The sequence below is a fragment of the Mesoplodon densirostris genome, chromosome 16 (assembly GCF_025265405.1).
Source record: "Mesoplodon densirostris isolate mMesDen1 chromosome 16, mMesDen1 primary haplotype, whole genome shotgun sequence".
Classification (NCBI taxonomy): domain Eukaryota; kingdom Metazoa; phylum Chordata; class Mammalia; order Artiodactyla; family Ziphiidae; genus Mesoplodon; species Mesoplodon densirostris.
The window spans coordinates 64729200-64744135 of record NC_082676.1 but is presented as its reverse complement, the minus strand read 5'-3'; the positions used below and the strand labels follow the sequence as shown (position 1 = coordinate 64744135).

Sequence of the window (14936 nt, the reverse complement as noted above, 5' to 3'; positions counted from 1 at the left end):
TGCCCGGCCACTCCAGGTTTCTGTTTACTTCCCGCCCGGCTTTGGGGATGGGAGCCTGGTGGCACTTCCCTAGGACCGCCAGGGCCCGCAGTTCAGGGGCTCCAGGGCTCAGGAGGGAGGGGACACACGGGGATTTCCTGGCATATTACCCTTCTCCAGCACTCCTGAGGTTCCCCCACCCCCTACGCGCGCACACACATCTATCCCTTCCCCTCCTCTCCTCGCCAGGTGTCCGACCGCAGGCCTACTCTCAGGACCCAGGCATCAGCGGCAGTCCCAGCCCAAATGCCCCCTGGCCAGACTGGGGGTCTCCCTGACGTGACCTCTGCAGGCCCAACACTGCTCTGGGACTCAGGGGTATCCCTCCTCCTCACCCCTCCCGGCACCGAGCTACCAGTTATTAGCACCTCTACCCAGGCGTCAGGGTCCCCAACGCCTCGACCCCCAACCCTAGGCGTCGGAAGCCCAGCCACCGCTTTCCTGCCTTCCTTCCTGCCCGCGTCCCCCGTTTCCCGTCCCCGGGAGTCCGGCCCGGCCGCCCCTGCCCCGCCCCATCCCCCACTCGCCCACTCTCCCCGGCCCGGTCCGCCCGAAGCTCGAAGGGCCCCTGTCCTCGGCGCCCCTTAGGCTCTCACCCGACGACGCCGGGCTCCCTCCGAGGTACCCGCGGTCCCTGGTCCCCTCTTCCGCAGGCGGCGCCAGGTGAACTGCCCGCACAGGTGAGGGGGCGGTGCCACGGGCAAGGCTGGGGCGCCCCCTGGTGGCAGGAATGGCCAGGTGGGGCCTAAAGAAAGTCGCCTCCACCCAGGTCAGAGCCAGTGACCCATCTTGCTGCCATCGGAAAACGACAGGGCCCATTAACTGAGCACCTGTTGTGTGCAGACCCCTGAGCATATATGTCAAGCTCCTCTCCCCTCACAACTGCCCTTGTGGGATAGGAAATTATTAACAATAACAACAAATCTAACATGTATTAATGCTAAGTAATATGCTAAGTAATAATATCCTCTTATATGGGGATAACTTCTTTACTTTCATGACATCCTAATGAAGCAGGAACTACTATTATCCCCATTTTACAGATGAGGAAACTGAGGGCCAGGGAGAATCTAACTTGCTTGGGGTCACATGGACAGAACTTGAATGTGAGCAGCACAAGTGTGACTTCAGGGTGTGTGCTCTTATGCTGATTCCCGTGCTGTAGGTGACAGCTAAAGTGACTTGCCCATAACCACACCTTAGCCTGTGCACCTCCCAACTTGAGGCTCTCAGTTCCCAGGCTGCACAGAGTCAGAGGCAGAGGTCTGGGTATGGAGACTGGGAGGATCCAGGCCTGGGTTCTGGGGTCCAGCCCAGTGCAGCCTGGGCATGCAGGGGATGCCCCTGCCGTGGCCTGGTGGCTTGTCAGGAGTCTCCTCAGACTTACAGGGCTCCCTGGGTCCCTGTAAAAGGGGTTCCTGGCCTGGTGAGTAGGGACAGATGAAGGGCTGGGAGCAATGGTATGCTGGTAACACTTTAACAACAGACTCTCTGGGGAAAAAGAATGCCCTGATTTGTTGCTTTTGCCAATTTCTGTGCTGTAAGTCCTCCCTCCAAAGCTGATTTCAAGCTACTGATGTGACATCCTTGAATGTGGAGATGGGCAGAAATGTCCATAATCAGCTTTTGCCAGCCAGTATCAGCTTGGTGCCCTGCCCCTCTGGCTGGGGGCGGTCAGGGCTTCTGAGTCTTGGAGGACTGGAGTCCTATCTGGCTGAGTTTTAGAAAAACAGGAGGAAGATGGGAGCTGGGACTCCTGACTTGTGGGGAAATGGATGCAAGGATTCCTTGGAGGGGTGGTTCAGGGGCTGGGACTACTGTGTCCAGGGCTGGGACAAGGTTTCCTGCCAGCATAGAGCAGGGGTACTAATTACATTGCAAAGGGGTCTGTGGGCTGCCTTGCCTGGCAAGGCCACTACATTCTCCCACAGCACCTGTGGGACAGCCTGGCAGACTTCAGAGGGCTGGAGACACCCCAGCCTTGCCTCGCTGCTGCCACCTGACTCCCTCCAAATACCAGGACCACCCGGGGCCCCAGGTATAATGCACCCACACTCGGCAAGCCTTCCCTGAGCCCCCCTCCTGCCAGGCAGGGGGTGGGCTCACCTGGAGATGAAGTACTCAAGGCCCTACTCCCAAAGGAGTTTCACAGTCCACCCAGGAGGTTGGAGGAAGTGTAGACCTATAAACCAGAAAGGCACCAATAAAACAAACAGCAAAAGAGCTTGGCTCTCGGGTGCTGGCATCACATGGCTTCAGTCCAAATTCCAGTTTGTGTGTACCTGTGTCATTCAGCTGACTGGCCTCTGCAGCCCTCAGTTTCCCCATCTGTAAAATGGAGGCGATCACAGTTCCTAGCTTATGGAGTTCTGAGACTTCAATGAGGGTGAAGTACCAGTGCTTAGGCTGTGCTCCTGATCCTCAGCAGGGCCCTAAGAAATGACTCACCACATGTATTACAATGTATTTCATCCTCACAGCAACTCTATTAAGTCATTACCATTCACAGACAGGTTACCAGCTCAGGGAGGCAAAGTGATTTGTCTGTGGCTGCATGGCCGACCTCTCATTCCATCTTGCCTGGCTCCCAGCCCCAGTCATTCTTTGGACATTTGAATCTGGCCTCCAGCCTCTCTGCTGGACCTGAGTCCTGGCCTCCAGCCCCTCCCCTGTCCCCCAGCTCCCCTCTCCCAGCCTCCCTGCTGATCACAGGTGAAGATGGATAAAAGTGACAGAGTGGCCCCAGAGAAGCCCTAGGGATGCTGGGACATGTCCAGATAAGAGCAGGGATGATAATAACCCAGCCCTCTGGTCTCCAGCCGCCCCCGAAGCAAGCCAGCTTCCTGGAGCCTCCAAGCTCTGGCTCAGCCCTGAATGCTCTCCCCCACCTTCCTAACCACCTGGTGGACCCCTAGTGTTCTGAGTCCTGGTGTCTCCTCCCTGGGGAAGCCTCCACAGACTTCACAAGGACTTGGGCAGCCTCTGCTGGGTGGCAGAAGCCAGCAGAATGCCCCACCCCCTCCAGTGAGGCAACCCAGGGAATGGCGCACTTCCAGACCAAGGCGCCTCTGGGCTTTTACGACAGATACAAAGTCTATGAACAATCAGTAGTATTGTTTGGGGCATTTAAAACCTTCCTATAAAATGTTTTGCACTGAATACATTGTTCTGTAACTTGCTTTTTCTCATTTAGCCTGATATTTCCAAGTCTTTTCCCAACTTAAAAAAAATTGACTTTATTGGTAGGTATTCATTTCCTAGGGCTGCCATAACAAAAAACAGAATATATTGTTTGGCTCAAAATATAGAAAAAAACAGAATGTTTTATTATGGCTCAAAAAACAGAAATGTATTGTTTCATAATTCTGGGGGCCAGAAGCCCGAAATCAAGGTGTGGGCAGGGTTGGCTCCTCCTTGAGCCCCTGACGGGCATCTCTCCCACACTGCTCTCCCAGCTCCATGGTCCATCACCCAGAGCTCCCTGTGCTCCTTCCGCAGGTCTTATCCCCTGGAAACCACTGATCTGCTTTACTTTGCCTCTTCCAGATTGCTCTCTGAATGGAGTCGTGGCAGTGAAAGCACCAAGTCCTAACCACTGGACTGCTAGGGAAGTCCCTGCTCCTGGCTACTTTGACCCAGCATAATGCTGCTGAGATTCATCCATGTCATACATATCAGTGGAATCAATAGGGTTGAGAAGTTTCAAATCTAAAGGAAAGTTGCTGAAATAACACAATGAATACCCTCCACTTAGGCTCCCAATGGTGGACATTTTGCCACATTTGTTTTCTTGCTCTCTCTCTTTTTTTTTTTTTTTTTTTTTTTTTTTGTGATACGCGGGCCTCTCACTGTTGTGGCCTCTCTCGTTGTGGAGCACAGGCTCCGGACGCACAGTCTCAGCGGCCATGGCTCACGGGCCTAGCTGCTCCATGGCATGTGGGATCTTCCCGGACCGGGGCACGAACCCATGTCCCCTGCATCGGCAGGAGGACTCTCAACCACTGCGCCACCAGGGAAGCCCTGCTCTCTTACACTACACACACTCGCACACATTTTACTAAACCATTGGCTACTTCAGCTTGCATCTCTGAGGATGCAGATATCCCCCTACATAATCATGTACCATTATCACATGTGATCAGCTGAACATTTCTCTTTAGACACCTTTCATCTGAAATACTCCCCTTGTCTTCTTTTTTTTTTTTTTTAATATTTATTTATTTATTTTGGCTGTGCCGGGTCTTAGTTGTGGCCCACAGGATCTTCTGTTGCTGCATGCATGCGGGATCTAGTTCTCTGACCAGGGATTGAGCCCGGGCCCCCTGCATTGGGAGCGTGGAGTCTTACTCACTGGACCACCAGGGAAGTCCCACTCCCCTTGCCTTCTTATGTGTCTTTCGGGATATTGACTCTGGGGGGAAGAATACAAGCAGCTGTTTTCCAAAATGTTTCTCAGACTTATCCAGGCTAATGTATTTAGATTTAGTTTGTTCTTAACAGCTGTAAGGTATTTCATCCAATGTTTATGCCCCGATTTATTTCTCCACTCTCCTATCAATGAACACTTAGTCTTCTGGCACTTCTTCAACATTATAAACAATGTTCTAATGCACATCCTTGTACATAGATCTCCATGGACACTTGGAGGGAAATTTTATGCTGTCATCATTCTAGAAGTAGAATCAGTGGGGGGAGGTGTTCCAGTGATCTCTTGCTGGGTAATAACTATCCCACCATTTAGAGGCTTGGAACAGCAAGTTTTTTTTTAAATTATTCTTTAGAACTTTTCTTTTTTAAAATTTATTTTTGGCCTCGTTGGGTCTTCATTGCTGCACACGGGCTTTCTCTAGTTGTGGCTAGCGGGGTCTCCTCTTCATTGAGGTGCGCAGGCTTCTCATCGTGGTGGCTTCTCTTGTTGCAAAGCACAGGCTCTAGGCGCACAGCCTCAGTAGTTGTGTCACACAGGCTTCATGTGGGATCTTCCCAGACTGGGACTCGAAGCCGTGTCCCCCCTGCATTGACAGGTGGATTCTTAACCACTGTGCCACCAGGGAAGCCCAGCAATTTGGTTTTCTCTCTCACAGTTTTGAGGGTTGGCTGGGTTCTGCCGGGATCTCATGCAGTTGCAGGTAAGATGGTGGCCGGGGCTGGAGTCGTCAGATGGTTTCTCCGCTCCCAGGTCTGGCGCCTGGGCTGGCTGGCTGGGTCAGCTGGGACGAGATAGCGTTTCTTTCTTCACGCAGCCTCTGCACACGTCTGCCTGGATTTCCTCCCAGCGAGGCTATCCCGGACTCCTCACGTGGCAGCCAACTTCCCCAAAAACGAGGTTCCAAGAAGCCTGGGCAGAAGCTGCCAGGCTTCCTCAGACTCAGAAGTTCCCAGAAGCATCACTTCTACAGCATGCTACTGGTCAGGCAAGGCACTGAGTCAGCCCAGGTTCCAGGGGAAAGGAGTGGATTCCACCTCTCCACAGGAGAAGTAGAGAAGAATTTGCAGCCATCTTTTACCTACCACAGAGGTTATACTCTTCAGTTTTGGAAACCCAACCGGTTTCCAAAGGGTAGGTATGAATTTACACTCTGTAACCAGAAGTCCAACTCCATTTCTGATGTTTGCTGATAGCCTCAGGCTTCCCTCTTCCCTCTTGTGTCCCACATCTGGGCAAGCTGATAAGAAGGCCCTGATGCTCGCTCCCTTGCACAGGCGGGAAATTGAATTCAGGAAAGCCCTGGCCAGTGTGGAGGGGCTCTCAGCCCAGCTTCACCCCCTGACCACAATGAAAGCCCCTCCTCACTCTCTCAAGCCATTTCTGACCTGCTTGGGAACCTGCCCTGCTCCTCCCAGGAAGCCTAATTATGTGAGTCATCAATCTTGTCCTATTCTCTTGCTATGTGTGACCTCATCAGTCTTCACCTCTGAACCAAATTTTGTGTGGAGGGTTTGATCCCATCACGGAGCAACCAGGAAACACACTCCTATCGGCAGAGTGTGAGTTTCATCTAGCCCGTACCTGGCTAATACTTGGCATCATCAGACTTTTTAATTTTTGCCAATCCGATGACAAACATGGTGTGAGATAATAGAAAAAATATATATCGGTCTCTGCCCTCAGTTCCTGGTACAAAGCTCCTGAAATCCTTGTAAATAGGGATGCCAGGAGAAGTGAGCTTTTCATTAAGTTGGTGTCAGTGAAGTGGGATTTGCTGGAACTCATGGAAGCATGTGGCTTGGGAAGAGAAAGGATAAAAGGGCAAGGGATGCGGAGATTTTGATTCCTGGTGGCCACGTGGTCACCCATGGCCTGGAGAAGCAGCTGTGCTGTACTCAGGTACTAAAGGTAAAAGCTGTCAATGGAATTTAGGGATGGACCCAACTACCAGGGAGTTGGTTCAATTGAGGCAGAAGGAAATGGAAACTAATAAGAAAATGGCAAACGATTCAATTGTTTATTGTTATCGGTAATAGCTAAAATGAAATTAAAAGAGAGTGCTGGGTGGAACCTTGATACTGATCAGATTTTGGTGAGTCTGAGCTTTGGCCACTACTTAATGCCACCCACTGAGGGAAAAGTCACGCAGGGACAACCAAAGTACCTCTGAGACCTCAGGTCACCAGGAAGGTAGTCAAGGTGGGGGAAGGGCAAAACCAAGAAACTGCTGAAAACAGGGGGACAGTGTGGAGGGTTTTTTTCATTTCGTGGATCAGTATCATCACTTTCTTGAAGACCCTTTCTTGAAATGGATTGTGAGAGTAACTAGCTTAGGGGCTGTTCTTTGGCTTTGAGTCTGCAGAGTGGAAGGGCATGTCTGGGTTGATTCAGGACCCACAGCTCAGTATGAAAGAATCACAGATGGTTATAAGTGATCCAGACCCACAGGAGGTTATTCCCGAGGGAACAGCCAGCCTGGTAGACTGAATAAAAGCCACAGTAAGGTCTGATTACCCTGAGAAGGAGAACTATCCATCTCGCCCCATAAATGCCAAGTGGAACACTGCAGATGAAGTGGCTGACAACTCTGTATGCTAGTCACCTGGGGCTGGCTTTAAAATGACTTGAATATTTGCCCACGAAATATGCCCCTTACCCCGACCACCCTCTGGTTGGGGGGTGGCCCTTTTGCATGGGTACCCCACATAACCTGACTGCTGCAAAACTGAAGGACAGTTCAGGAAGCCTTATCAATCTGCGGTCCCAGCTCCCCCTCATGGGTCTTACTAAAGAAAAAAAATTAGGTTAATTAACCAGAAAATGGGGCGACTTCCCTGGTGGCTCAGTGGTTAAGAATCCACCTGACAATTCAGGGGACATGGGTGTGAGCCCTGGTCCGGGAAGATCCCACATGCCGTGGAGCAACTAAATCTGTGCGCCACAACTACTGAGCCCGCATGCGCCTAGAGCCTGTGTTCCACAAGAGAATCCACCGCCATGAAGAGTAGCCCTCCCTCGCCGAAACTAGAGAAAGCCCAGCAACAAAGACCCAACGCAGCCAAAAATAAATAAATAAATTTAGTTATTAAAAAAAAAAAAGAAAATGGGGAAAGGCAGAGGAGAGAATCAAGAGACAAGAGACAGGTCTTGGCAGGGTGAACATTTTAAAGGGTTATTAAGAAATAAGGTGAATAAAACGAATATTGATAGGAATGAAACAAAGAGGAAAATGAGAGGAGAGAAGGACTTCCTTGGTGGTCCAGTGGTTAAGACTCCACGCTTCCATTGCAGGGAGCACGGGTTCAATCCCTGGTTGGGATCCTGCATCCCACATCCCGCATGACGCGTGGCATGGCCAAAAAACAAAAAAAAACAGGGGGCTAGCAACCTGGGGAGAAGTCAGACTCAAGTCCCAGAACCAGCTCTGGAGATTCTGCTTGGCCATGAGAGTTTTTAAAGGGGAAAAGGGGAAGGTAATCTCAGTTAATCACTGACTGTCAGTTTCTATTTCTTTGTCCGCACCTCACTGGCAAGTAGGATCTTAGTTCATTGGAAGAGTGGAGTCTTAACCACTGCGCCACCGGGGAAGTCCCCTCAGTTAATCACTGAGATAGGGGGTCAGAATCATCACCATATCCCGTTGGGTGCAGCCTTGTCGACTCCTTGTGATCTTTCTTTAGATGCCACCTTGTTCACACAGTTTCTTCTCGAAATTACTGAAGGGGAAGCTAGGGAAAAGATCTAGTCATCTGTTAATTCCTTATTCTTCATTTCTATTTCTTTGATCTAAGGAAAGAATCAGGTTAGGCTAAGTATTGTGTGATCAAAAGATTTGAAAGGTGTGCTTGGGCCGGAGGTTAGTTACAATATGGCTTTGCTAAAGTGACAAGACAAAAGGGACCTCCTGCAGAGAGCTCTTTCCTGCAAAGAGCTCTTTCCTGCAAAAAGCTCTTTCCTGCAAAAAGCTGCTTACAGATCCCCATTGTCAGACATCACTCCATTTCTAAGGGATTAGGGGCGAAGGTCCATCTTCTGTAACTTCTTCCTGCTGACATAGGGTGTCGTAGTCTTAGAGTGGAATGTTGACATGCTTCTATAGCATCTCTTTGCTGACAATTTTAGTTGCCTGCTTACATATACGGGCAGAGCAAGCTACAATTATTTTGATGCCCACAAAGACACAGATGATTATGAGCAATAGTGTTAACCGCATTCTCTTGAGGCCAGTTCTTGGAATTGTGCTAGCCAAAGAGTCAGTACTGCTCAGAATGGAGCAGCTTATGTCATGGCTGCACTCTGGTCATCATGCTTCTTCCCTCTGGGGGACAGTTACAGTATCTGTAAAGCAACTCAAGAATGTGCATCAGACACTGAAAGATTCTATGACTCTCTTGTCCTGATCATTCACTGCTTGAGCCTGCTCTTTTGTGACTCAGGGAGGCTTGGGAGATTTCAGCTTTTCTACAAACAAGAGGCAGGAGACATTGGAAGGGCCTTTGTACTTGGGGGGAGGCGGGGGTACCGCAGTGTTCTGCTCGGTTTCAATTCCTCCCTTCTGCCTCCCCCTAACCCCATCCAAACAACCACTGATCTGCTTTGTATCCCTCTAGATTGGTTTGCATTTGCTAAATATAACTGGAATCATATAGCATGATCTAATTTTTTGTCTGTCTTCTTTTGTTTGTTTTCCACATTAACTTTTTTTTCTTATTGTGGTGAAATACACATATATAAAATTTACTATCTTAACCATTTTTAAGTGTACAGGTTGGCGGCATTACATGCAGTCACAATGCTGGGCAGAAATCACCACCATCATCCCCATAACTCCTTTCAGCTTGTAAAACTGAAACTCTGTCCCCATTAAACACAAACTACCCCTTCTCCCCACCATTGGCCCCTGGCAGTCACCACTGTACTTTCTGTCTCTGTGAGTTTCAGTACTCTGAGTACCTCATCTGAGTGGAATCCTCTAGTATTTGCCTGCCATTAAGTCTTTTCAAGGACAGTTTCTGTTGATTTTTTTTTTCCTTTGAACTGGCCATATTTCCTGTTTCTTTGTGTGCCTTGTGATTTTTTGTTGAACACTGGGACATTTAAATCTAATAATGTGGTAACTCTGGAAGTCAGATTCTCCCCCTCCCCAGCGTTTTCTGTTTTTTGTTGTTGTTTGGGGACTTCTTTTTTTTTTTTTTTTTTTTTGGAATGTTGTAGGCTGTCTCTGTGACTGAGGTGTGAACTTAATGTGTTCTTAGGTCTTTTCTGAGCCTTTCCTTGGGCACACGCAGTCACTTGCTAATTTTCCCCATAGATGCAGGTTTTTTGTTTTGTTTTAATGTTCTAGTCTTTAATGTCTGACTCCTGAAAGGGGAAAATCGTTAAAAGATGGGGGTTAATACTCAATGCTCTGTGGTGACCTAAATGGGAAGGAAATCCAAAAAAGAGGGGATATATGTATACGTATAGCTGATTCACTTTGTTGTACAGTAGAAAGTAACACAACATTGTAAAGCAACTATACTCCAATAACAATTAATTTAAAAAAAAAAAAAGAAGGGAGTTAAAAAGGGGTCCCGGCCCTTTAAATCCCTCCTCCTACCCCGGGCAGTCACTTCAGCCAGATGGGCGGGGGCTGCAGCAGCAGGGGAGGTGCCACAAGAATGGCTGCCACCCCTCTGTCTACAGCTCCCTGATCAGAAGCATTGATCAGTCTCAGCCGTCAGAGCCCAGATCCCCCATCTTCGGAGGACAGGGTCCTTTTGCTCACCTTCCTTCCTGCAAGCTCTCCAGGTGGGGGATGGGCAGCTACTACTGAACTGAGAGCTGAAATTGATGACCATTTACTGTCCAAGCCTTCCCCTGGAAGTTATAAGCTTTCAGTGTTCCAGAATAGTTCCATCAGACAGATTCTGCCAGTGCAATTGTTGTCCAGGTGGGGAGACAGATTCCTGGTGCTTCCTACTCCACCATCTTCCCAGAATCTTCTCTGATCCAAAGCCTTTTGCACAACAGTGGGTGAAACAGTCGGGGGGTGAAGAAGGGAACTTCCCAGGACTCCTTGACACAGAAGCCCCATTCACCACTCACTGTGGTACCAAAACCTGTTGGTGAAGCCCTGACTTAGCGGCAATAGATTGAGAAAACAGAACGTAGAAGTGCAAGAGTTCATGAGATTATGGAAGTTGGAATGTTTAAACAGGCTTTATGTAAAGAAGCTGTGTCTCCTTTACCTATTGTTTTATGGGAATGGATATTATGTCCTGCTGGGAATATTTCCCCTACCCGGTATTGTAAACTCCAAACCTGTAGATGGAGTCCCAGCGGAGGCCACGTCTAGGAATGTAAGGGTCGATTGAATTAAGGTAAAAGTTCTACTAACTGGAATTCTACTAATTGGAATACTCCATCAGACTTTCTGTGAAGTGCCTCTTTTACCTGAGTGCAATTACAGGGATTGACACTGTATCTGACTGGGGAATGTTTCCCTAACTAGCACTGTGAAACAGAAAGTGTGCAAATCCTCCCTCCAAGCAAGGTTACTTGGACGTGCTAAACAGGAACCAGTAAGATTGCCTGACTCTACACAACGTTGAATAGAAGGTGGGGTGCTGGCAGGGACAGAGTCTCTGTGCGGTAGCCCTATGTGGAGTGTAGACTGGGGCTTAAGGCAAAAGCCTGTAAGCATCCCCCAGCGATGACTACTGGGACTTTCAACTGGAGAGTTTCCAGGGTTATTTACTACCTTGTTTTCAGACATTAATTGAAGCTACCCCATGACTGAAGGACATAAAATTATCTTAAAACCTGAAATACCCATTACGTCTAGGGTGATGTCAGAGAAATGCTCTAATGGGGATGGCAGAACCCAGAAGAGTTCCATCATAAGATGGAAATGGTTTTCACGAGATGGTGCTGCCTGGGGAGACTGTCATGAGGAGGGAGCCTCTCTTCTCCGAGGACTGAATCCGGATCTGTGTGAGCAGCTCTGGATTCCATCACTTGGACAGTGAGTGCCCTATTAACAGCTGTCGACTGACCAACAAGGAGATGCTTGGTTTGTGGACAGCAGTTCCAAGGTGAACAGACAACTTCCTCTTTGGAAGGCCACCACTGTGATCAAAGAATGTGAAAACAGATCAGTCTGGTGGGCTGAACTGCAAGCTGTTTTCCTAGCCATGATGGGAGAATTGGCAGTGGTGAAATTCCCTATGTTTTGGTTTCTACCGACTCACGGTCAGGCAGGAGGGCAACGGAAACCTGGCCTGTTAAAGGGATGCCTAGGGAATTCCCTGATGGTCCAGTGGTTAGGACTCTGCACTTCCACTGCAGGGGACACTGGTTCGATCCCTGGTCGGGGAACTAAGATCCCACATGCAGCACAGCGTGGCCAAAAAATAATAATAATAATTAAAAATAAATAAATAAAAGGATGCCCATATGGGACACAGCCCCGTGGAAATAACTATGGAAATTTGAGGGGCGCTTAAAGTAGGTACATGGCATGTCAATTCCCATCCTTGGAACCCCCTTCCAGCTTAATAAGCTGAGATTCCTATGTGTTCACTTAAGGTGGCTGCCACCTGGGCCCATGAGATAAATGGACACAGGGTCCCTACAGCAATGCCGAGTTGGGCTGTATCTGGACATGGTCCTCTTGTACCTCCTGAGGCACGAAATGCCTCCCAATAAGAGCTGTTTTGTCAACAAGCAAGAGACAGAGAATAGAGATAGTTATGTGGCAGATTCCCTGGGGGGAAGGCCTGGATTGTAACTGGCAAGTGAGACTAATGCTGGTATCCTTGTGGGGGTACAGATGGGTCCTGCTGGGAATAGACACCGACTCTGGACTGGGCTTTGCTTAGCTGGTGGTAGATACAAATGCTCAGAATAATATAAAAGAACTGGAACAGAAGATATTGTGACAATTTGGGTGGCCTATCATCATTTCTTCAGACCAAGGACCACATTTTATAGCCCATAATGTCCAGAGTACTAGTTTGGTAGAGAATTGGAGCAAGCAGCTAAAGCATTAGTTGTTTAAAATGGGACAAATAAAGAGCTGGCTTATACTCCTCCCTGTGTAACACAGGTATGAGTGCGGCCAAAGGAGTGTCCCCACTGGGTAGATGTCTCTGTTTTTCTGGTGGATCTGGGGAAGACAGGGTGGGGAGAAATGCTGGTAAGACTGTGTAGTTTTTCCCAAGGGAGGAGGATGCTCATATAACAACTCTTTTTTTTTTTCTCTTTCTTTCTTCCCCACATCATCACAACTTTTTTTCTTCCTACCTGGTTCCATGACCAGGGCTGCAAATACAAGTGCCCCAAACAGTGATGATTCCTAAATAAGAGATTGCAACTGTACTTCAAACCTTATGTCAGAATTCCTACGGGACTGATGGGGTAGGATGTGCCTTCACCCTCTCTGACAAAATTGGCATTGACAGTGAATGCAGCTATAGTGATGCTGGTAAAGATAGCCCACCAGTTCTGCACCTGTGTGACCTCAACCTCTGTGGACTGAGGGGGAGGCACCGGCTAGACTAGTATAGCTGCCTGCAAACTGGACCAGCACAGTGGCCGAACTTAACGTCCCTTCCAAAGGTGGAAGCATTTGGGTGTCAATGTAGAGAAGGAGGAACAGTAGCTAAGGGTAAAGTAATGGATAAATGAATTATGTCATGAGGGAAATCCAGTATTACATTAACACCTTGAAAGAGGCTCAGAGCCACAGATGATATTCTCTGTTAGTTCGACTATACCAGATGCCTGGAAAAGTGAAGTCATATGTGCCAAGACCACTCCTGCTTTTGGAACCTGACAAGATCAGACGGAAACTCGAGACCCTAAGCGGCTTCACCCTGGCAGACACTTTCATATGATACGATGATGGACTGGAGTGATTGCTGATGGCATGGGATTCTGTAACGTGCCAGTATCTTTCAAGTTGCATATTGTTTTGCTGTAAGGGTTCCATGGCCAGAGACAAGGGGGCGGGCTGTGAAATAATAGAAAATATGTCTTTTGGTCTCTGCCCTTGGTTCCTGGAACAGAATTCCTAAAACCCTTGTGATTTCCTAAGTGATAAGAGTTACTAGGAGCATCTTTTGTTCTAATATTTGGTCTCTGTCCCCAGTTTCCGACCCAGGGCTCCTAAATCCATCAGAATTTCCTGGGTGATAGGGGTGTCTTTAGTTCTAATGAGGTGACTCCGGGTGTGCTTCTCGATAGCTCCTGGATGGGGGCTGGTCACCTGAAGCTTGGAACTTTCAGTCCCACCTCTCATGCTCCAGGGAGGGAAGAGGGGCTGGATATTGTTAATAATTAATCATGCCTATGTGATGAGCCTCCATGAAAATCCCCAAAGTATGAGGTTCAGAGAGCTTCTGGGTTGGTGAACACATCTACATGCCAGGAGGGTGGCGCACTCCAACTCCATGGGGACAAAAGCTCCTGGGCTGGGGACCCTTCCAGACCTTGCCCGATGTATCTATCTCTTCATCTGGCTGTTCATCTATATTCCTTATCCTATTTTTTTATTACATAAAAAGCTGGTAAATGTAAGTAAGTGTTTCCCCAAGTTCTGTGAGCTGTTCTAGCAAAGAATCAAGTCCAAGGAGGGGGAAGTCATGGGAACCTCTGATTTGTAGCCAACTTGACAGAACCTGGGGTGACCTGGAGGCCTCCTACTTGTGATTGGCATCTGAAATGGGGAGCAGTCTCGTGGGACTGAACCCTTAACCTGTGGGGTCTTCAATAACTGGCTACTATCAGAATTGAAGAATCGTAGGACACCCAGCTGCTGTCACAGAGAATTGCTCGATGTGGGGAAACCCCCCCCCCCACATCTAGTGTCAGATGTTAAACATTGTGAGTGTGGTAGTGTGTTAGAGCAAAGGAGAAACACCAGGAGGAGGAGTGGACGTTTTTATTGCATACGGGATCCGTTATGGTCTGAACCAGTGTCCCTAAATTTGTATGTTGAAGTCCTAATCCCCAGTCAAAATGTGGGGATTTGGAGATAGGCCTTTAAAGAAGTGATTAAGGTAAAATGAGGCCATTAGGGTGGGCCCTCATCCAATGTGACTGGTGTCTTTAGGAGAAGAGGGGATATGGTCCGCAAAGAGACACCAGGGTTGTGTGGGCACAGAGGAAAGACCACGTGAGGACACAGGGACAAAACAGCCACCTGCAAGGTGAGGAGAGAAGCCTGGAAAAATCGACGTTGCCTGCACCTTGATCTTGGACTTCCGGCCTCCAGAACTGTCAGGAAATAAATTTCTCACGTTGTTCAGGCCACCTGGTCTGTGGTAGTTTGTTATGGCAGCCCCAGCGGATCAGCACAGGATCTCAGTGTTTTAGTTTGCATCTCTAGCTTGCGCTAATCCTGCTCACTATTTATTTTGTTTAAAACACACAGGGGGTCCTGTGGCTGCCCTGCTTGCGCCACAGACTGAGCTCTTTCACTCAG

At 48.7% G+C, this 14936-nt stretch overlaps 1 non-coding gene across 1 annotated transcript; it reads left to right on the top strand.

Moving 5' to 3' along the window:
- Positions 1–11754: 11754 nt before the first annotated feature.
- Positions 11755–11827, top strand: TRNAG-UCC (transfer RNA glycine (anticodon UCC)). The gene has a single exon. It is a non-coding gene; the product is annotated as a tRNA-Gly (tRNA).
- Positions 11828–14936: the final 3109 nt, after the last annotated feature.